Raw genomic sequence first — 22,956 nt, 5'->3', positions numbered from 1 at the left:
CCTTTTAATTAACTATTTGTTTTAAATGTTAATTTGATTTAATTTTATTTTTCTTTCTTAATTTTTGAATTTTAACTTTAATTTTTAAATTAAAAACAAAAATATTTTTCTTTTCTTTTCAATTATTTTTTAATTCTTCCCTCTCTCATCTCCTTCTAATTATGTATTCATCTACTAACACTTCTCTTTCACCCAAGAATTCGGACCCACTCTTCCCCTCTGTGTTTGGATTCTTATCTTTTCCTTCCTATATTCTTCTCTCATTATACCTACATTGGGAATCTCTATACTGTGACATAGAGGATTCCATATTTTCTTTTGTATTCTCTTCTTTTTCATATGAGCAGGAACAAGGATAAGAACAATCTTGTTGAAGTTGATCCTGAACCTGAAAGGACTCTGAAGAGGAAGCTAAGGGAAGCTAAAGCAGAACTCTCTGGAGAAAATCTGACAGAAATTTTCGAAAAAGAAGGAGACATGGCCGAAAATAATAACAATGCAAGGAAGATGCTTGGTGACTTTACTGCACCAAATTCCAATTTGCATGGAAGAAGCATCTCAATCCCTGCCATTGGAGCAAACAATTTTGAGCTAAAGCCTCAATTAGTTTCTCTGATGCAACAGAACTGCAAGTTTCATGGACTTCCATCAGAAGATCCTTTTCAGTTCTTAACTGAATTCTTGCAGATATGTGATACTGTTAAGACCAATGGGGTTGACTCCGAGGTCTACAGGCTTATGCTTTTCCTGTTTGCTGTAAGAGACAGAGCTAGAATATGGTTGGACTCTCAACCTAAGGATAGCCTGAACTCTTGGGATAAGCTGGTCACGGCTTTCTTAGCCAAGTTCTTTCCTCCTCAAAAGCTTAGCAAGCTTAAAGTGGATGTTCAAACCTTCAAACAGAAAGAAGGTGAATCCCTCTATGAAGCTTGGGAGAGATATAAGCAACTGACTAAAAAGTGTCCTTCTGACATGCTTTCAGAATGGACCATCCTGGATAATTCTATGATGGTCTGTCTGAATTATCAAAGATGTCATTGAACCATTCTGCAGGTGGATCTATTCACCTAAAGAAAATACCTGCAGAAGCTCAGGAACTCATTGACATGGTTGAAAATAACCAGTTCATGTATACTTCTGAAAGGAATCCTGTGAGTAATGGGATGCCTCAGAGGAAGGGAGTTCTTTAAATTGATACTCTAAATGCCATATTGGCTCAGAATAAAATATTGACACAGCAAGTCAATATGATTTCTCAGTGTCTGAATGGATTGCAAGCCGCATCCAACAGTACTCAATAGGCATCTTCTGAAGAAGAAGCTTATGATCCTGAGAACCTTCCAATAGTAGAGGTGAATTACATGGGGAAACCCTATGGAAATACCTATAATCCCTCATGGAGAAATCATTCAAATTTCTCATGGAAGGATCAACAAAAGCCTTAACAAGGATTTAATAATGGTGGAAGAAACAGGTTTAGCAATAGCAAGCCTTTTCCATCATCCACTCAGCAACAGACAGATAATTCTGAGCAGAACCTATCTAACTTAGCAAATATAGTCTCTGATCTATCTAAGGCCACTCTAAGTTTCATGAATGAAACAAGGTCCTCCATTAGAAATTTGGAGGCACAAGTGGGCCAGCTGAGTAAAAGAGTCACTAAAATCCCTCCTAGTACTCTCCCAAGTAATACAGAAGAGAATCCAAAAAGAGAGTGCAAGGCCATTACCTTGCTTGGTGTGGTCGAACCCAAAGAGGAGGAGGAGGACGTGAATCCTAGTGAGGAAGGCCTCCTGGGATGCTCAGTGACCAATAAGGAGTTTCCCTTTGAGGAACTAATGGAATCTGAGGCTCATCTAGAGACCATAGAGATTTCATTGAACCTCCTTCTGCCCTTCATGAGCTCTGATGAGTATTCATCTTCTGAAGAGGATGAAGACATTACTGAAGAGCAATTTTCTAAGTACCTTGGTACAATTATGAAGCTGAATGCCAAGCTATTTGGTAATGAGACTTGGGAAGATGAACCTCCCTTGCTCACCAATGAACTAAATGCATTGGATAGGCAGAAATTACCTCAAAAGAAACAGGATCCTGGTGAATTCCTAATTCCCTGTAACATAGGCACCATGACCTTTGAGAAGGCTCTGTGTGACCTGAGGTCAGGAATAAACTTAATGCCACTCTCTGTAATGGAAAAATTTGGGATCTTTGAGGTGCAAGCTGCCATAATCTCATTAGAGATAGCAGACAACTCAAGAAAATAGGCTTATGGACAAGTAGAAGACGTGTTAGTAAAGGTTGAAGGCCTTTACATCCCTGCTGATTTCATAATCCTAGACACTGGGAAGGATGAGGATGAATCCATCATCCTTGGAAGACCCTTCCTAGCCACAGCAAGAGCTGTGATTGATATGGACAGAGGAGAGTTGGTCCTGCAACTAAATGAGGACAACCTTGTGTTTAAAACCCAAGGATCTCCTTCTGTAACCATGGAGAGGAAGCATGAAAAGCTTCTCTCACTGCAGAGTCAACCAAAGCCCCCACAGTCAAACTTTAAGTTTGGTGTTGGGAGGCCACAACCAAACTCTAAGTTTGGTGTTGAACCCCTACATTCAAACTCTAAGTTTGGTGTTAGGAGGTTTCAACAATACTCTGAACATCTGTGAGGCTCCATGAGAGCTCACTGTCAAGCTATTGACATTAAAGAAGCGCTTGTTGGGAGGCAACCCAATGTTATTTAATTATATCTATTTATTTTCTATTGTTATTTTATGTTTTATTTTGTTGATGATCATGTGGAATCACAAAAACTACTAAAAAATCAAAAACAAAATGAAAAACAGCTTTAAAAACAGCTCGCCCTGGAGGAAGAACTTACTGGTGTTTAAACGCCAGTAAGAAGCATCAAACTGGCATTTAACGCCAGAAAGAAGCATCAAGCTGGCGTTAAACGCCAGAAACAAACGCCAAAAACAGGCTACATTTGGGCGTTTAACGCCAAAAACAAGCAGCAAGCTGGCGTTTAATGCCAGACATGCATGCTAAGGGCGTTTTACACGCCTAATTTGAGCAGGGATGTTAAGTCCTTGACCCCACAGGATCTGTGGACCCCACAGGATCCCCACATTTTCTTCTCCCCTCTTCACACATTTTCATAACTCTCTTCCACAAATACCCCTCACCAATCACCTCAATCACTCTTTCCCATCACCTCTTCACCACTCACATCCATCCTCTCTTCCCCAAAAACCCCACCCACCTCCAAAATTCAAACTCTTTTCCCTCCCAAACCCAACCCTAATGGCCGAACCCTAAACCTCTCCCCATTCCTATATAAACCCCTCATTCCTTCTTCATTTTCACACAACATAACCCTCTCTTCTTCCCCTTGGCCGAATACACACCTCTCTCCCTCTCCTCTATTTTTCTTCCTCTTCTCCTTCTTTCTTCTTTTGCTCGAGGACGAGCAAACATTTTAAGTTTAGTGTGGTAAAAGCATAGCTTTTTATTTTTTCATAACCATCAATGGCACCTAAGACCAGAGAAACCTCAAGAAAGAGGAAAGGGAAGGCAATTGCTTCCACCTCTGAGTCATGGGAGATGGAGAGATTCATCTCAAAGGTCCATCAAGACCACTTCTATAAAGTTGTGGCCAAGAAAAAAGTGATCCCTGAGGTTTTGTTCATATCCTGGGTCGAGCTATCCGACCCGGGATGATCGACGACAAAGCGACCGACCTCTTCAGGTCAGACTATCTGACCTCTTCCCAAAAGAGCTCGGCTAAATCGACAGGAAAGCCCGAAATATGGGCCCAACTCAAGGAATACGACCCAGATCCAAAGGCCGACCAAGCCTATAGAGATAAAGGCGGTTCCATTGAAGATAAGATGACCTCCCCAAAAGATAAGATAAGATAAGATAACTAACTTATCTTATCTAAAAAGGTCACTCTACAACTACTATAAATACACTGGAGCACCCAGGTATAACTCATACTCTGATTCTACTAAAAACTTGCTTAATACCCATCCTAACTTAAGCATCGGAGTCTCTTGCAGGTACCCCCCACCCTCCGGTGGCCAAGGATCAGCAGTGCAGCAAGTCCAACAAGTCGGACACAACAGCTCCGGCCGCCACCAGCCAGCCGGACATGCCATCTCCGACCAGTACAGAAGATCTTATCCGAGATCGACCTCCAGTTTCAGGTAACCCCCGGAACATTGGTGCCGTTGCCGGGGACCCTGGAAGTCATCCCAATACCATGGCGGAAGGCCATGACAATGACCACGATTCAGATCTGGAAAACAGAACACTGCACAAGAACGCAGACACTACGCTAAAGGATATTCCAGAATCCAACGGGGACAAAAACTCATCAAATCCAGGGGTAATAGAAGCACTTCAAGACCGCTTAAAGCAACTTGAAAAAGAAACCCAACAACAACGAGAGGTCGGAAAGGATCTACAAAGAGAGGTACGGCGGCGACGAGAATTGAAAGATAAACTCCTACAATTAGAAGCCGATCTTAAATCAAAAACCCCTTGGACCACTCCCGAGGAAAGTTCACACAAAGAGCAAGATCCATTCACTAGGGAAATCATGAAAACCAAAATCCCCAAAGACTTCAAACTCCCGGATATGATTTTGTATGATGGTACCACAGATCCCAACCATCATCTTAGCAATTTTAGAAGCAGAATGTACCTCACCGACGCCTCATATGTCGTTCGTTGCAAAGCTTTTCCAACAACTCTCACGAAGACAGCAATCAGATGGTTCGACAACCTACCTCCAAAGACCATCTCAAACTTTGACGACTTGGCCAAAAAATTCCTAGCCAGATTCTCCATCCAAAAAGATAAGACCAAACACGCCCCCAGTTTACTAGGGATCAAGCAAGGAGATCGGGAGAGCCTCCGCAACTACATGGAAAGATTCAACAAAACATGCATGGACATACAAAGCTTGCCAACAGAGGCCGCCATCATGGGACTCATCAATGGCCTACGAGAAAGACCTTTTAGCCAATCCATATCAAAGAAGTACCCTACCTCCTTAGACGAAGTGCAGGAGCGAGCAGAAAAATACATCAACATGGAAGAAAACGCTCGGTTAGGAGAGACCTCAAAATCCGGGGTCCCCTACCGAGATAAAGACAAGGAATCTAAAAGGAAAGAAGATCGACAAGGAGAGAAAATAAAAAAATACCACAATTACACCCCTCTCAGGGCATCCCTAGTCGACGTATATAAAGAAGTCTGCCATACGGAGAAAATACCCCCAGCTCGACCACTCAAAGGCAAAAGAGGAGGAGGAAACCGGAATGAATATTGCAAATATCATCGAGTGCGAGGGCACTCCACCAACGAGTGCTTCGATCTAAAAAACATCATAGAAAAATTGGTGAGGGAAGGAAAACTAGATCGGTTTCTAGCCACCCGAGATGACGACCAAAGAAAGAGACGAAAGGACGAAGATATCGGATGAACTGCACGATCACCTTGTACATCGGAAAGACACGTCCACATGATACACGGCGGATTCGCAGGGGGAGGAATCTCCAAGTCATCCCGCAAAAGATATCTCAAAGAAGTATATCATGTCGAGGGAAAGGAAGAAACACCCGACATCCCTGCAATTACATTCACTAAAGAGGACGTATCCGGTATCATCTCGGGACACGACGACCCTGTTCTGAGGGTTACCTGAAACTGGAGGTCGATCTCGGATGAGATCTTTGGTACTGGTCGGAGATGACGTGTCCGGCTGGCTGGTGGCGGCCGGAGCTGTTGTGTCCGACTTGTTGGATTTGCTACACTGCTGATCCTTGGCCACCGGAGGGTGGGGGGTACTTGCAAGAAACTCCGATGCTTAAGTTAGCACGGGTATTAGGCAGGTTTTTATGTAGAATCAGAGTATGAGTTATACCTGGGTGCTCCAGTGTATTTATAATGGTGAGATGTGACCTTTGGATAAGATAAGTTAGTTATCTTATCTTATCTTTATCTTTTGGGTTGAGGTCAGCGCATCTTCAACGGAATCGCCCTTCTCTGTAGGCCTGAATGACCTTTGGATTTGGGTCGTATTCCTTGAATTGGGATCTTTTTGGGCTTTCCTGTCGATTTGGCCGAGTTCTTCGTAAAGAAGTCGGTCCGCTTGACCTAAGGAGGTCGGTCGCTTTATTACTGAACATCCCGGTTCGGACAGCTCGACCCAGGGTATGAACAGTGCCCCTGCTTAGCCAATAAAATCCCGCCTGGAGTACTTTTTTGGCGAGAGCTCGTGCTCCGAGATGATTGCCACAAATGCCGCCATGTATTTCTTCTAGCACTTCCCTTATGTTGGAGGTCGGCACGCATTTTAGTAAAGGTATTGAGATTCCTCTTTTGTACAGGATGTTGTTTATGATGGTGTAGTACTGTGCCTCCCTTTTTAACTTCTTTGCCTCCTTTTCTTCTGCGGGGAGTGTTCCTTCTTTGAGGTAGTTGATTATGGGGGTCATCCATCCTTGGTCCTGACTTGTTATGGCCAGGACTTTTTCCTCTTCCGAGATTGACGGGTTTTGCAACATTTCCTGTATGAGGCTTCTATTGTTGCCCCCTGGTTTGGTGCTGGCTAGTTTTGAGAGTGCATCAGCTCGGGCATTTTGTTCGCGGGGTATGTGGCAGATCTTATATTCCCCGATTTGTCCAAGTAGTTCCTTGGTTTTATCCAAATATTTTTTCATGGTGGGGTCTTTGGCTTGGTAGCTCCCTGTTATTTGTGATGTGACCACTTGTGAATTGCTGTAAATGTTGAGTTTTTGAGCTCCGACCTCTTTAGCCAGCTTCAAACCAGCTAATAATGCTTCATATTCCGCTTGGTTATTGGAGGCCGGGAACCCGAACTTGAGGGAGAGCTCAACTTGGGTTCCTTGGTTGCTTTCAATTATCACGCCTGCGCCGCTTCCAGTTTTATTTGAGGAACCATCCACGTAGAGATTCCATTCTGTGGGAGTTTCTAGGGTATCTGTGAATTCTGCGATGAAGTCGGCCAGATACTGTGATTTGGTGGCCGTCCGAGCTTCATATTGGAGGTCGAATTCTGACAACTCGACTGCCCATTGTAGAATTCTGCCTGCTAAATCTGTTTTCTGCAATATTCTTTTAATGGGCTGGTTAGTTCTAACCTTAATGGTGTGAGCCTGGAAGTACGGGCGGAGTCGTCGAGATGTTAGGATGAGAGTATAGGCAAATTTTTCTATTTTCTGGTAGTTCAGCTCGGATCCCTGTAGTGCTTTGATAATGAAGTAGACGGGTTGTTATCCATTTTCATCTTCTCTGACTAGTGCTGAGGCTATCGCCTGGCTTTCTACCGCGAGATATAATATGAGTGGTTCTCCTTCTCGTGGTCGAGATAGGATAGGTGGCCATCCTAAGAACTCCTTGAAGTCTCAGAAAGCTTGCTCACATTCTGTCATCCATTCGAACTGTTTTCCCTTTCTTAAAGTAGCATAGAAGGGGAGAGATCTTATCGCAGCTCCTGCTAAGAATCGGGATAGGGCGGCCAATCTCCCGTTGAGTTGTACTTCTTTGACACAGGTTGGGCTTTTCATGTTGAGTATAGCTTGACATTTGTCTGGATTTGCTTCAATTCCCCTTTGTGTGAGCATGAAACCCAAGAATTTGCCTGCTTCAACTGTGAAGGTGCATTTTGCGGGGTTGAGTAGCATGTTATGCTTCCTTATAGTGTCAAACACTTGAGCCAGGTCGGACAATAATGTATCTTCGCTTTGTGTTTTTATCAACATGTCGTCCACATAGGCTTCCATGATTTTTTCGATGTGATCTGAGAAGACTTTATTCATTAGCCTTTGATAAGTTGCTCCCGCGTTCTTGAGACCGAAAGGCATCACGATGTAGCATTAGTTCGCCTTTGGTATTAAGAACGAGGTCTTTTCTTGATCTGGTGGATACATGAGGATTTGGTTGTATCCCGAATAGGCGTCCATAAACGAGAGGTATCTATATCCGGAGGAAGCATCTACCAGAGCGTCAATACTTGGGAGTGGGTATGGATCTTTTGGGCAGGCTTTGTTGAGATCGGTGTAATCGGTACACATGCGCCACTTCCCGTTTGATTTTTTCACCAAGACGACGTTGGCTAGCCATAGTGGGTACTTGACTTCTCTTATGAATCCTGCCTCCAGTAACGTTTGTACTTGTTCTTCCACAGCTTGGGATCGTTCTGATTCGAGTTTTCTTCGCTTCTGCTGCACCGGCCGAGATCCTGGATAGACAGCGAACTTGTGGCACATTAGCTTAGGGTTTATGCCTGGCATGTCTGCGGCTTTCCATGCGAAGAGGTCGACATTATCTCGTAAGAACTGTATCAGTAATTCTTTTGAGTCTCCTCTTAGGACCGTGCCGATATTAGTCGTTTTGTCCGAGGTGTTTCCAATCTGAACCTTCTCTACCTTACCTTCTGGGTGCGGACGGAGTTCTTCTCGACGCTGAGCTCCGCCAAGCTCAATTGTATGAAACTCTTCTCCTCTGCCTTTGAGGTTTAAGCTCTCGTTATAACAACGACGTGCCATCTTTTGATCTGCTTTTATCGTGGCTATCCCCTCTGTAGTTGGGAATTTCATGCATAGATGCGGAGTTGAGACTATTGCGCCGAGTTGATTGAGTGTTGTCCGACCTATGAGAGCATTGTAGGCTGAACTTACGTCGACCACAATGTAGTCTATTTTGAGGGTCCTAGATTGGTTCCCTTTTCCAAAAGTAGTGTGTAGCGATACGTATCCCAGCGATTGTATCGGAGTGTCTCCTAGTCCAAACAGATTGTTCGGGTATGCTCTAAGTTCCTTTTCGTCTAAACCGAGCTTGTCGAAGGCTGTTTTGAATAAGATGTCGGCAGAACTCCCTTGGTCTACTAGTGTGCGGTGTAGATTGGTGTTTGCCAGAATAATAGTGATGACCATGGGATCGTCGTGTCCCGAGATGATGCCGGATGCGTCCTCTTTAGTAAATGTTATCGTCGGGATGTCGGGTGCTTCCTCCTTTCCCTCATCATGATATACTTCTTTGAGATATCTCTTTCGGGACGATTTGGAGATCCCACCTCTTGCGAATCCGCCGTGTATCATGTGGACGTGTCTTTCGGGTGTCCGAGGTGACCGTTCAGCTCGTCCATCATCTTCGTCTCTCCGTCTTTTTCTTTGGTCATGATCCCGGGTGGCCAGAAATCGATCTAATTTTCCTTCTCTTACCAATTTTTCTATGATATTTTTCAAGTCGAAGCACTCGTTGGTAGAATGCCCTCGAATTCGATGGTATTCACAATATTCCTTCCGGTTTTCTCCTCCCCTTTTGCCTTTGAGTGGCCGTGCTGGGGGGATTTTTCTGTACGGCAGACTTCTTTGTACACGTCGACCAGGGATGCTTTGAGAGGAGTGTAGTTGTGGTATTTTTTGATTTTCTCACCCTGTCGATCTTCTTTCCTTTTGGATTCCTTGTCTTTGTCTCGGTAGGAGGCCCCAGATTTTGAGATTTCTCCTAGCCGAGCGTTCTCTTCCATGTTGATGTATTTTTCTGCTCGCTCCTGGACTTCGTCTAAGGAGGTAGGATACTTTTTTGATATAGATTAACTAAAAGGTCCCTCTCGTAAGCCATTGATAAGCCCCATGATGGCGGCCTCTGTTGGTAAACTTTGTATGTCCATGCATGTTTTGTTGAATCTTTCCATGTAGTTGTGGAGGCTCTCCCGATCTCCTTGCTTGATCCCTAGTAAGCTGGGTGCGTGCTTGGCCTTATCTTTCTGGATGGAGAATCTGGCCAGGAACTTTTTGGCCAGGTCGTCGAAGTTTGAGATGGACTTCGGAGGTAAGTTGTTGAACCATCTGATCGCCGTTTTCGTGAGAGTTGTTGGAAAAGCTTTGCAGCGAACGGCATCTAAGGCATCGGTAAGGTACATTCTGCTTCTGAAATTGCTGAGATGATGGTTGGGATTTGTAGTGCCATCATACAAAACCATATCCGGGAGCTTGAAATCTTTTGGGATTTTGGTCTTCATGATTTCCCTGGTGAATGGATCCTGTTCTTTGCGTGAATTTTCCTCAGGAGAGGTCTGAGGAGCTTTTGATTTGAGGTTGGCCTCTAATTGCGGTAGTTTTTCTTCTAGTTCTCGACGTCGCCGTACCTCTCTTTGTAGATCCTTTCCGATCTCCCGTTGTTGCTGGGTTTCTTTCTTAAGTTTCTTTAAGCGATCTTGAAGTGCTTCCATAGCTCCCGGATTTGGTGAGTTTTTGTCCTCGTTTGATTCCGGAGTATCCTTTAGCGTAGTGTCCGTGTTCTTGTGTGGTGTTCTGTTCTCCAGATCCGAGTCGTGGTCGTTGTCATGGCCATCCGCCATGGTTTTGGGATGACTTTCAGGTTCCCCGGCAACGGCGCCAATGTTCCGAGGGTTACCTGAAACTGGAGGTCGATCTCGGATGAGATCTTTGGTACTGGTTGGAGATGACGTGTTCGGCTGGCTGGTGGCGGCCGGAGCTGTTGTGTACGACTTGTTGGATTTGCTACACTGCTGATCCTTGGCCACCAGAGGGTGGGGGGTACCTGCAAGAAACTCCGATGCTTAAGTTAGCACGGGTATTAGGCAGGTTTTTATGTATAATCAGAGTATCAGTTATACCTGGGTGCTCCAGTGTATTTATAATGGTGAGATGTGACCTTTGGATAAGATAAGTTTGTTATCTTATCTTATCTTATCTTTATCTTTTGGGTTGAGGTCAGCGTATCTTCAACAGAACCGCCCTTCTCTGTAGGCCTGAACGACCTTTGGATTTGGGTCGTATTCCTTGAATTGGGCCCTTTTTGGGCTTTCCTGTCGATTTGGCCGAGTTCTTCGTAAAGAAGTCGGTCCGCTTGACCTAAGGAGGTCGGTCGCTTTATTACTGAACATCCCGGTTTGGACAGCTCGACCCAGGGTATGAACAGACCCCATGGTCATCACCATCATACTGGCAAACACCAATCTGCACCGCACATTAATAGACCAAGGAAACTCCGCCGACATCTTATTCAAAACTGCCTTCGACAAGCTCGGCCTAGAAGACAAGGAACTTAAGGGATACCCGAACAGTCTGTTCGGACTGGGAGATACCCCGGTACAACCATTAGGATACGTATCACTATATACAACCTTCGAAAAAGGGAACCAATCCAGAACACTCAAAATAGACTACATTGTGGTCGACGTGAGTTCAGCCTACAATGCTCTAATAGGTCGGACCACACTAAATCAACTCGGGGCAATAGTCTCGACTCCATTTCTATACATGAAATTCCCAACTATAGAGGGGATAGCCACAATAAAAGCATATCAAAAGATGGAACGCCACTGTTATAATGAAAGTTTAAACCTCAGAGGCAGAGGAGAAGAATTCCACACAATTGAGCTTGGCGGAATTCAGAGACGAGAAGCGCTCCGTCCGTAGCCAGAAGGTGAGATAGAGAAGGTTCAGATCGGAGACACCTCAGACAAAACGACTAATATCGGCACGATCCTGAGAGGAGACTCAAAAGAATTACTGGTACAATTCTTACGAGATAATGTCGATCTCTTCGCATGGAAAGCCGCAGACATGCCAGGCATAGACTCCAAGCTAATGTGCCACAAGTTGGCGGTCTATCTAGGATCTCGGCCAGTACAGCAAAGACGAAGAAAACTTGGGCCAGAGCGATCCCAAGCTGTGGAAGAACAGGTACAAGCATTACTGGAGGCAGGATTCATAAGAGAGGTCAAGTACCCACTATGGCTAGCCAACGTCGTCTTGGTGAGAAAATCAAATGGGAAGTGGCGAATGTGCACCGATTACACCGATCTTAACAAAGCCTGCCCAAAAAATCCTTACCCACTCCCAAGTATCGACGCTCTGGTTGATGCTTCCTCCGGATATAGATACCTCTCATTTATGGACGTACATTCGGGATACAACCAAATCCCCATGTATCCACCAGATCAAGAAAAGACCTCGTTTTTAACGCCGAAAGCAAACTACTGCTACATTGTGATGCCTTTCGGTCTCAAGAATGTGGGAGCTACTTATCAAAGGATAATGAATAAAGTCTTCTCAGATCATATCGGGAAAATCATGGAAGTCTATGTGGATGACATGTTGATAAAGACACAAAGTGAAGAGACATTGTTATCCGACCTGGCTCAAGTGTTTGACACTATAAGGAAGCATGACATGCGACTCAATCCCGCAAAATGCACCTTTGCAGTAGAAGCGGGCAAATTTTTAGGTTTCATGCTCACACAAAGAGGAATTGAAGCAAATCTGGATAAATGTCAAGCCATACTCAACATGAAAAGCCCAACCTGTGTCAAAGAAGTACATCAACTCAACGGGAGATTGGCCGCCCTATCCAGGTTCTTAGCAGGATCAGCGATAAGATCTCTCCCCTTCTATGCTGCTTTAAGAAAGGGAAAGCAGTTCGAATGGACAACAGAATGTGAACAAGCCTTCCAAGACTTCAAGGATTTCTTAGGACGGCCACCTATCCTATCTCGGCCACGAAAAGGAGAACCGCTCATATTATATCTCGTAGTAGAAAGCCGGGCAATAGCCTCAGCACTAGTCAGAGAAGACGAAAGTGGCAACAACCTGTCTAATTCATTAGTAAAGCGCTACAAGGATCTGAGTTGAACTACCAGAAAATAGAAAATTTTGCCTATACTCTCGTTCTAACATCTCGACGACTTCGCCCGTACTTCCAGGCTCACACAATTAAGGTTCGAACTAACCATCCCATAAAAGGAATATTGTAGAAAACTGATTTAGCAGGCAGAATTTTACAATGGGCAGTCGAGTTATCCGAGTTCGACCTCCAATATGAAGCTCGGACGGCCATCAAATCACAGTATCTGGCCGACTTCATCGCAGAATTCACAGATGCCCCAGAAATCCCCACAGAATGGAATCTCTATGTGGATGGTTCTTCAAATAAGACTGAAAGCGGTGCAGGTTGATAATAGAAAGCAACCAAAGAACCCAAGTTGAGCTCTCCCTTAAATTCGGGTTCCCGGCCTCAAACAATCAGGCGGAATATGAAGTATTATTAGCTGGTTTGAAGCTAGCTAAAGAGGTTGGAGCTCAAAAACTCAATATTTACAGCGATTCACAAGTAGTCACCTCACAGATAACATGGAGCTACCAAGCCAAAGATCCCACCATGAAAAAGTATTTGGATAAAACCAAAGAACAGCTCAGACAACTCGGGGAATATAAGATCCGCCACATACCCCGCGAACAAAATACCCGAGCTGACGCACTCTCGAAACTAGCCAACACCAAACCAGGAGGCAACAATAGAAGTCTCATCCAGGAAATGCTACAGAACCCGTCAATCTCAGAAGAGGAAAAAGTCCTAGCCGTAACAAGTCAAGACCAAGGATGAATGACCCCCATAATTAACTACCTCAAAACAGAAACACTCCCCACAGAAGAAAAGGAGGCAAAGAGGTTAAAAAGGGAGGCACAGTACTATACTATCATAAACAACATCCTGTACAAAAGAGGGATCTCAATACCATTACTAAAATGTCTGCCGACCAACAACACAAAGGAAGTGCTAGAAGAAGTACAGGGCGGCATTTGCGGCAATCATCTCGGAGCACGAGCTCTCGCCAAAAAAGTACACCGGGCAGGATTTTATTGGCCAACTCTACAGAAAGAAGCTACATAATTTGTAAAGACATGCCCACCATGTCAGAAACATGCCAACTTTCACATCGCCCCGCCAGAAGAGCTCATCAGTGTAACTTTGCCTTGGCCGTTTGCAAAATGGGGACTTGATCTTCTCGGACCCTTCCCCCAGGGATCAGGACAAGTTAAATTCCTCATAGTAGGGGTAGACTATTTCATAAAGTGGATCGAGACAGAGCCCCTAGCCAACGACACTGCTCAAAGAAGCCAGAAATTCTTATATAGAAACATTGTCACAAGGTTCGGGGTTCCACACTCCATCACCACAGACAATGGCACTCAATTCACAGATGCAGGCTTCAGAAAGTTAGTAGCCAACTTAAACATAAATCACCAGTACACCTCCGTGGAACATCCGCAAGCCAATGGATAGGCTGAAGCTGCCAACAAAGTCATATTGGCCAGGTTAAATCGGAGATTACAAGACGCAAAGGGAGCTTGGACAGAAGAGCTTCCACAAGTTCTATGGGCGTATCGAACAACGCCACACTCTACCACAAAGGAATCCCCCTTCCGGTTAGCATACGGAATAGAGGCAATGATTCTAGTAGAGATTGAGGAAGGATCGCCTAGAGTGGTTCATTACAATGAGGGAGCAAATTCCCAACTTCAAAGGGAAGAGCTCGACCTACTACCTGAAATCCAAGAAAGAGCTCAGATCAGGGAAGAAGAACTAAGGCGTTGAATGGCTTCCAGATATAATCAAAGGGTAGTGCCGAGAAGTTTCGCAGAAAATGATCTCATCCTAATCCGGAATGATATTAGAACAACTCGACCAGGATAAGAAAAGTTGGCAGCAAACTGGAAAGGACCCTACCAAATCGTAGAAGTACTTGGGAAGGGCTACTACAGACTGTCTGATGAGATATTTTGGAGGAAAATAATTTTCTCCCAAAACACACAAATCTAACCGGCAAGTGCACCGGGTCGTATCAAGTAATAAAAACTCACGGGAGTGAGGTCGATCCCACAGGGATTGAAGGATTGAGCAATTTTAGTTTAGTGGTTGATTTAGTCAAGCGAATCAAGATTTGGTTGATGGTTTTGTGACTTGCAGAAATTAAATTGCATTGAAGTAAAGAGAACAAGAAATAAATTGCTGAAACGTAAAGAACAAGAAATTAAATGGCAGAAACTTAGAGTGCAAGAAATGTAAATTGCGGAATCTTAAAGTGCAAGGAATGTAAATTGCTTGAAATGTAAAGGGGATTGGGACGTGGATTTGCAGTAATTAAACAAGGAAAAGTTAAATTGCATCAAACAGAAGAGTAAAAGGGAATTGGGATTGGATCGGATCTTATAGTAGAAAAGTAAATGAACATGGAAAGCAAGAAACAGAATGTAAATTGGAGATTTGGATCTCAGGACCCCAGAGACTAGAAAACTAAGTCTAGATCTCAATGCCTTCCTAGATCCAATAAGAACAATTGCAAGGGAATTGTAAATTGCAAAGAGAATAGATGAAGAGCAATTAACCGGAAATGAAATTCAATTAACAGTAAAGAAATAGAGAGATCCAAGATTGAGATTGAAACAGAATTTCTTCAATTCTCCAATCCAAGATCCAAGACAAGTGTAATTGAAATTGAAAACAATAAAATTGAGAGGAAGAGAAGTGAATTCTCCTTCCCCAAGACAAAGAAATTAAAGTTCACTCAATAACAAAAGTTCTCCGAAAACTATTATGAAAATTCCCAAAAGAAAGCTCCCCGAAGAACTTGAATTCTATCCTATTTATACACTTTCTTCAAATGATCTTCAAGCCTTGAGTTGGGCCTTTGCTCTTGGTGGAATTGGGTTGAAAGAGGCCTTGGTTGATTGCTCTTGAAGTTTGGAGAAGAACCAAAGTGAACCAATTGAACCGGTTTTGAGGTTAGCAAAAGTTGGACCAAAAGTTTGAGCCAAAGTTAGGGGTCTAACTTTGGCTCCAACTTTTCATATCAGCTAGCACAATATGCTGATATCAACGTTGGTGCCAACGTTAGGGGTCTAACTTTGACCCTAACGTTGGCCTTGCCTAATGTGCTTGTGGCGCCAACGTTAGCCACCAAGTTAGGGGGCTAACGTTGGCGCAAACTTTTGCTCCTCTCCCTTGAATTTTCATGTGCCAACGTTAGCCTCCAAGTTAGGGGTCTAACGTTGGCGCAAACTTTTGGTGCCCAGGGGAGAAATTCATGTGCCAACGTTAGCCTCAAAGTTAGGGGTCTAACGTTGGCGCAAACTTTTGGTGCCCAGGGGAGAAATTCATGTGCCAACGTTAGCCTCAAAGTTAGGGGGCTAACGTTGGCGCAAACTTTTGAAGCCCAGGGGAGAATTTTCAAGTTCCAACGTTAGCCTCCAAGTTAGGGGGCTAACGTTGGGGATAACTTTTCAACCAAAAGTTTGTGCAAAAGTTTGATGCTAACTTTAGGTCCAGCTTTTTGCTTCCTGGTTCAATTTCACTTATTCCATTGTCCTCTCTTCACTCCTAGCCATTCCTTCTTGCTTCAACCTTTCTCCAAGCTTTCTTCACCTATCATTAATCAACCAAACACATCAAAGCTATGCTCAAAATCATGAGATATTCATTCTTTCATAATATGCAACAAATATAGCATAAAACCTCATGAAATGGCATGAATTCATATATGGTTGGTTCAATCAAGGGAAACATGAAAATCTACTCAATTAGCTTGCTTGTAGCTCAAGAAAGTGCATAATCTTAATGAAAACGAAAGAAAAAGACTAGTTAAAATAGGCTAAGATGACTTGTCATCACAACACCAAACTTAAAGCTTGCTTGTCCCCAAGCAAGAAAAGATTTATTGAAAAGAAAGAATGAAATGGAAGAGGAAGTTCATGCTAGCAGAGTATTATTGATAGTTCATGGGGTTTTATGTGGATATGCAAATACTCACTTCTTATTGACTCCTAGGCCTAGAAAGTCTCCTTCAAGCTTCAAGTAACATACTGCTATGACCTCTCATTATTCCTTTATCCTTGGCTATTACTTTGTTTATAAGCTTTATTTGAGTGTCATGTGTAGCAAGTTCATTTTCTTTTCTTTATACTTGACACATTATTCACCATAGACACTTGGCTCACATTCCTTCTTAAAACATTGATGCCCAGCACCTCTTTGGGTTACTAAATGCCCTGTAGTTAGGTTGCTCTTGATAGTCGACTTTCAGCTGATGATCCCGGATTAGTTAACCCAAGTCACCGAGTGTTGATGCACTCCTAAGAGCTTACTAATCCAAGCAGATCCTAGTACAAAGACATCACAGGCATATATTTTAAAGTTCAAGCTATTGGTGTCCAGCTTTGTTTCTTTTTGTTTCCTTTTGTTCTGCCACTTTTTGGCTAACTTTTTTTTTTCTTTTTGTTTTTCTTTCTAACCAAGGAATTTTTTTATTTAATTGAGATTCATAGACAGTAGGCCACTCTTTACTTAGAAGGAGATATCCTAGCTCTTTATTCACTAAAAGTAAGCTATTGTACAATCACACACATACCACCACTTACTTTTATTCTACTTCTATCTAACAGAGACTATCTTACTTCTCATTCAAACATTTCTTTTATTGAATTGAAAATGCAGGGGACAAAGCATGCTTTTTGTTAAGTGAACACACAAGCACATACTTAAGCTAGCATACTTATTTCAACTAGAACACTCAAGATGCAAAATGACTAAACTAACAGTTACTGTTGCAATGGTAACTCTCAAACTTCCAAATTAGAACAATTCAATGCTGATAGAATTAAGTGACAATACAACCTCTTGGTGGCTTCTTCTTCTTACTCTCAGCTGATGGTATGTAACCCTTCCAAGAGAGTGATTGAATTCCTATAAAGTTCATGGAAGTTGCTTGTTTCTCAAGCCCTTAGGTAACTTGTTAGTGTGCAGAATTTTCTTGTAGGCTTTTGAACTTACTTTGGTGTGTGAACACCAAACTTAGTTCCTTGCCACCTTTCTCATGCATCAAAATAACTATATGTGAAATCCTTCTATCTTTGTTAAAGACAATAAAAACTAGAAAAACTAAAAAGTAAACAATTGGTTAATTAGTTTATCTGATTACTCGGAGCTAGCATCCATGTATGCAGAAGGTGAGAATGTGCTTTTAAATGAGAATTTGGTGGAACACCAAACTTAGAATCTTTCATTCTCTCTTAATTTATTTTGGTGTGCAACACCAAACTTAGCTCCTTGCAATATAGATAAGTCTAATTAACCCTTTTCTTGAAATAGCTATGAGAAGTGAACTACCTCAGGTTGGGTTGCCTCCCAACAAGCGCTTCTTTATTGTCATTAGCTTGACATCAATCCACTTAGATCATGGGGGTTGAAAATCATAGTGCCTCAGCTTTTCTCCTCTTACTGTGGACCTCCTTCCGGTCTCCTCTTTGATGATCTCTAGGTGTTCAAGTGAAAGAACCCGGTTTACAGTGTAGTATTCGGATGATTGTGGGGACACCTTCATTGGTTGGGTGTTTAACACTACTTTATCCCCTGGTGAAAAGCCTTCAGTAGGGATCTTCTTGTTTCTCCACCCTCTTGGCCTCTCCTTCTTTTCTTTCTCAAAAGATACCCCCTGCCTTGGTGGTTCCTTATCTGAGATGTTGAATTTCTCATCTGGAGGTTTTGGATCTAGTTCCTCCTTGATTTCTTTGGTCTGTTGCACCATCTCTACTTCTTTTAAGCATGGATTCGGAAGTCTTGGAGCTAACTCATTGACTACCTCCTTCAAACTTTGATCTCTGGCCTTATCCTCCATACACTCTTCTTCTTGAGTGGGCTCATGTGGGGTTTTAAAAACATGGAATGCTAGGTGCTCGTCATGTACTCTCAGCAACAATTCCCCTTTTTCAACATCTATCAGTGCTCTGCCCGTAGCAAGAAAAGGCCTCCCTAGGATGATGGGGGTGTTAGGATCCTCCTCCATATCTAGGATGATAAAATCAACTGGGAGAAGGAATTTTCCCACTTTTACCAGCACATTCTCTACAATTCCAAGTGCTCGTTGAATGGACTTGTCAGCCATTTGGAGAACTATTCGTGTGGACTTCAGCTCAGAAATTTTAAGCTTCCTCATAAGAGATAGAGGCATCAAGTTTATACTTGCACCAAGGTCACAGAATGATTTCTCAATAGTTATGTTTCCTATGGTACAAGGTATATAAAACCTTCCAGGATCCTCCTTCTTCTCTGGTAAACCTCTTTGGAGAATAGCACTACACTCCATTGTCATTTCAATAATCTGTCTTTCCTTCAAGGGTCTTTTCTTTGTTAGCACTTCTTTCATAAATTTGGCATATAATGGCATCTGTTCAAGTGCTTCTAAGAACGGAATATTGATGCTGAGTGTCTTGAATATGTTCAGGAACTTTGAGTATTGCTTATCCTCGTTTTCTTTTTTGAATCTTTGAGGATATGGAAGTTTAGGGATATATGGCTTCATCCCTTCCTTCTTCTCTTGTAGCTGTGTTTCAAGGATGTCCACATCTTTCTTTGAGCTTTTTGCATTCTTGGTCGTTCTCTCCTCTTCACTTCTCTCTTCTGTCTCTTCTTGTGGAACTTCTCTGTTGTGTTCTTCTTGATTGATGGCTTCCTTCTCCCTAGTCTTTTCACTTCCCACTATGATTGCTTTGCACTCCTCCCACTTTGTAGCTTTTCCTTTGTCCTTTGGATTGGAGATTGTATCACTTGGGAAAACATTGGTTGGCCGTTCAGCTTGTTTGGCCAATTGTCCCACTTGTCGTTCAAGGCTCTTCATGGTGGCTTCATTTCTCTCTTGCATTTTGACCAAGCTTTGAGTGGACTGAGCAATTGCTTGTATGGCTGCCTCAAGACTTGAAATTCTACTTTCATGATGGTCTATTGGTGGTATGATGGGGGTGGAATGTGGTTGCTGGAAGTTATTTGTAGGGGTAGTGTGGTAGTTTTGGGGGTTAGATGTTGGTGCGGAAATGCTATTTTGATGAGTTTGTGGATTGTGGTGGGGTGGTTGATATGTATTTTGTGGTTTCTTGTATTGATTATTATTAGCGTTTTGCTGGTCGTGGTTTGAGTAAGTTGTGTTTCTTGAGTTATTTTGGTTTGAGTTTTTCTGCCACGGTTGCTGGCTGTGGGTGTGGTTATCTCCCCATCTGAGATTTGGATGATTCTTCCAGGATGGTTTGTGGGTGTCACCATAAACCTCATTTTGGCATGAGCCTTGGTTATGCACATATTGAGGTTGTTCCTGCTGCTGATTTTCCTGGTTTTCTTCATTTTGTCCCCATGTGGTTGATGGTTGGCTTGTATTCACTGCTGCAACTTGTAAACTATCAATCTTTTTAGCCATCTGCTCAAATTGTTCTTGAATCTGCTGCTGCATTATCTTGTTTTGAGCTAGGAGGGTGTCAACCCCTTCCATTTCTAACACTCCTTTCCTTAGTGATGGTTGGTGTTGTCTCTGATGGCCAAAGAAATATTGGTTGTTAGCCACCATGTCAATGAGGTTCTGAGCTTCTTCAGCTGTCTTCATGAGTTGCATTGAGCCTCATGCTGAATAGTCAAGTGCCTCTTGAGCTTTCATTGTCAGTCCTTCATAGAAATTTTGGAGTTTATCCCATTCATTAAACATCTCTGGTGGACACTTCCTGAGTAAAGCTTTGTATCTCTCCCATGCTTCATACAATGACTCTCCATCCATCTGAGTAAATGTTTGAACTTCAGTCTTTAATCTAATAACTCTTTGAGGTGGGTAAAACTTCGCAAGAAACTTGGTTACTAGATCATCCCAGTTGTTGATGCTATCTCTTGGAAATGACTCCAACCATTGAATGGCTTTGTCTTTGAGGGAAAATGGAAATAGCAGCAATTTGTAACTGTCAGGATGCACACCATTGGTCTTCACTGTGTTACATATCCTCAGGAAGGTGGATAGATGCTGGTTTGGATCTTCCAAGGTGCCTCCTCCATAGGAACAGTTGTTCTGCACCAAGGTGATGAGTTGGGGCTTCAATTCAAAGTTATTTGCATCGACATTTGGGGTAAGGATGCTACTCCCACAATGCCTTGGATTAGCAAGTGTATATGAAGCCAAGACTCTCCTCTGGGGTTGACCATTGTTGTTGGCCATTCCACCTGGTGGATTGGTTAAATGTTCCTCCATCTCTTGGAATTCTTCGTCTGATTCCTCTTCTCCAACAATATTTTTCCCTCTTTCAGCTCTTCTTAACCTCCTGAGAGTTCTTTCGTTTTGTTCATGAAAATTGGGTATGGTTCTTCTTGTACCTGACATACAAGCAGAGCATGAGAAATACAAAACTAGTGACACTTCAATTTACTGCTAGATTGAAGTGTTAGTTAGTTTAAACAAAATATCAAACAGTTAGTGGGTTAATCGAAATTAAGAAAAAGTGCTTGATCTAGATTACCACCTCACTTAATCATTGTCAATCTAATCAATCCCCGGCAACGACGCCAAAAACTTGATGAGATATTTTAGAGGAAAATAATTTTCTCCCAAAACACACAAATCTAACCGGCAAGTGCACCGGGTCGTATCAAGTAATAAAAACTCACGGGAGTGAGGTCGATCCCACAGGGATTGAAGGATTGAGCAATTTTAGTTTAGTGGTTGATTTAGTCAAGCGAATCAAGATTTGGTTGATGGTTTTGTGACTTGCAGAAATTAAATTGCATTGAAGTAAAGAGAACAAGAAATAAATTGCTGAAACGTAAAGAACAAGAAATTAAATGGCAGAAACTTAGAGTGCAAGAAATGTAAATTGCGGAATCTTAAAGTGCAAGGAATGTAAATTGCTTGAAATGTAAAGGGGATTGGGACGTGGATTTGCAGTAATTAAACAAGGAAAAGTTAAATTGCATCAAACAGAAGAGTAAAAGGGAATTGGGATTGGATCGGATCTTATAGCAGAAAAGTAAATGAACATGGAAAGCAAGAAACAGAATGTAAATTGGAGATTTGGATCTCAGGACCCCAGAGACTAGAAAACTAAGTCTAGATCTCAATGCCTTCCTAGATCCAATAAGAACAATTGCAAGGGAATTGTAAATTGAAAAGAGAATAGATGAAGAGCAATTAATCGGAAATGAAATTCAATTAACAGTAAAGAAACAGAGAGATCCAAGATTGAGATTGAAACAGAATTTCTTCAATTCTCCAATCCAAGATCCAAGACAAGTGTAATTGAAATTGAAAACAATAAAATTGAGAGGAAGAGAAGTGAATTCTCCTTCCCCAAGACAAAGAAATTAAAGTTCACTCAATAACAAAAGTTCTCCGAAAACTATTATGAAAATTCCCAAAAGAAAGCTCCCCGAAGAACTTGAATTCTATCTATTTATACACTTTCTTCAAATGATCTTCAAGCCTTGAGTTGGGCCTTTGCTCTTGGTGGAATTGGGTTGAAAGAGGCCTTGGTTGATTGCTCTTGAAGTTTGGAGAAGAACCAAAGTGAACCAATTGAACCGGTTTTGAGGTTAGCAAAAGTTGGACCAAAAGTTTGAGCCAAAGTTAGGGGTCTAACTTTGGCTCCAACTTTTCATATCAGCTAGCACAATATGCTGATATCAACGTTGGTGCCAACGTTAGGGGTCTAACTTTGACCCAAACGTTGGCCTTGCCTAATGTGCTTGTGGCGCCAACGTTAGCCACCAAGTTAGGGGGCTAACGTTGGCGCAAACTTTTGCTCCTCTCCCTTGAATTTTCATGTGCCAACGTTAGCCTCCAAGTTAGGGGTCTAACGTTGGCGCAAACTTTTGGTGCCCAGGGGAGAAATTCATGTGCCAACGTTAGCCTCAAAGTTAGGGGTCTAACGTTGGCGCAAACTTTTGGTGCCCAGGAGAGAAATTCATGTGCCAACGTTAGCCTCAAAATTAGGGGGCTAACGTTGGCGCAAACTTTTTAAGCCCAGAGGAGAATTTTCAAGTTCCAACGTTAGCCTCCAAGTTAGGGGGCTAACGTTGGGGCTAACTTTTCAACCAAAAGTTTGTGCAAAAGTTTGATGCTAACTTTAGGTCCAGCTTTTTGCTTCCTGGTTCAATTTCACTTATTCCATTGTCCTCTCTTCACTCCTAGCCATTCCTTCTTGCTTCAACCTTTCTCCAAGCTTTCTTCACCTATCATTAATCAACCAAACACATCAAAGCTATGCTCAAAATCATGAGATATTCATTCTTTCATAATATGCAACAAATATAGCATAA

At 42.6% G+C, this 22,956-nt stretch overlaps 1 non-coding gene across 1 annotated transcript; it reads right to left on the bottom strand.

The window, feature by feature from the left end:
* Nucleotides 1-870: 870 nt before the first annotated feature.
* On the bottom strand, nucleotides 871-978 carry LOC148572104 (small nucleolar RNA R71). Its single transcript, XR_015908633.1, has one exon. It is a non-coding gene; the product is annotated as a small nucleolar RNA R71 (small nucleolar RNA).
* Between the last annotated feature and the right edge of the window lie 21,978 nt (nucleotides 979-22,956).

Source organism: Arachis ipaensis, chromosome B3, assembly GCF_059453495.1.
Source record: "Arachis ipaensis isolate K30076 ecotype BB chromosome B3, ASM5945349v1, whole genome shotgun sequence".
Taxonomy (NCBI): domain Eukaryota; kingdom Viridiplantae; phylum Streptophyta; class Magnoliopsida; order Fabales; family Fabaceae; genus Arachis; species Arachis ipaensis.
The sequence above is the reverse complement of the archived record's forward strand: the minus strand, read 5'-3'. Positions and strand labels throughout refer to the sequence as shown.